The following is an 813-nucleotide window of genomic DNA, read 5'->3' as shown; positions in this document are numbered from 1 at the left end:
AATGAAAACAATCGATATTAAAGACAAAAATAAAAGTTTATTTTTATTTATCAAAGTGACACTTGAAAATGTAATAAAAAATAGATGTTTATCTATAAATAAAATAAATACCTATAGTTCGATATTGCTGGCAAAATAGGGGAACTAGTATAATATTAGTTAAATGGTGTTTATACTTTGTATTGTTTTTTAAGACCTTATGAGGGGCTTATAAAATTTGGTTTAACATTTACTAATTGTATTTAATGGGGGAATTTTTTTTTAAGAAAATTATATTTTATATTATGCATATATGTCAGTGTATGTATTAAGTTGAAAATTAGTTATCATATTTGGGAAAAAATAATTCATGTTTAGTTTCTTGAAATTTCTTACCTTTAATAGATTTTGACTAATTTGTCAAAATACAGTTTAAAGGAAAACTATAGCTCAGCTATTGACTATAGACTAGAATATAGATTATACTAGACTATATACTTGACTATATACTAAACTAAATCAACTATGAACTAGACTATAAATTCGACTATAGACTATACAGAAGACCACAGACTAAACTATAGACTAGAATATTCATAAGAAAATAAACTGCACTACAAACTAGATTACAGAATAGACTATAGATTAAACTTGACTATAGACTACAATATAGACTAGACTATAGACTAGACTATAGGCTAGACTATAGACTAGACTATAGACTACACTATAGACTAGACTATAGACTAGACTATAGACTAGACTATAGACTAAACTATAGACTAGAGTATAGACTAGACTATAGACTAGACTATAGACTAGACTATAGACTAG

The sequence above is a fragment of the Lucilia cuprina genome, chromosome 2, assembly GCF_022045245.1.
Source record: "Lucilia cuprina isolate Lc7/37 chromosome 2, ASM2204524v1, whole genome shotgun sequence".
Classification (NCBI taxonomy): Eukaryota; Metazoa; Arthropoda; class Insecta; order Diptera; family Calliphoridae; genus Lucilia; species Lucilia cuprina.
The sequence above is the reverse complement of the archived record's forward strand: the minus strand, read 5'-3'. Positions refer to the sequence as shown.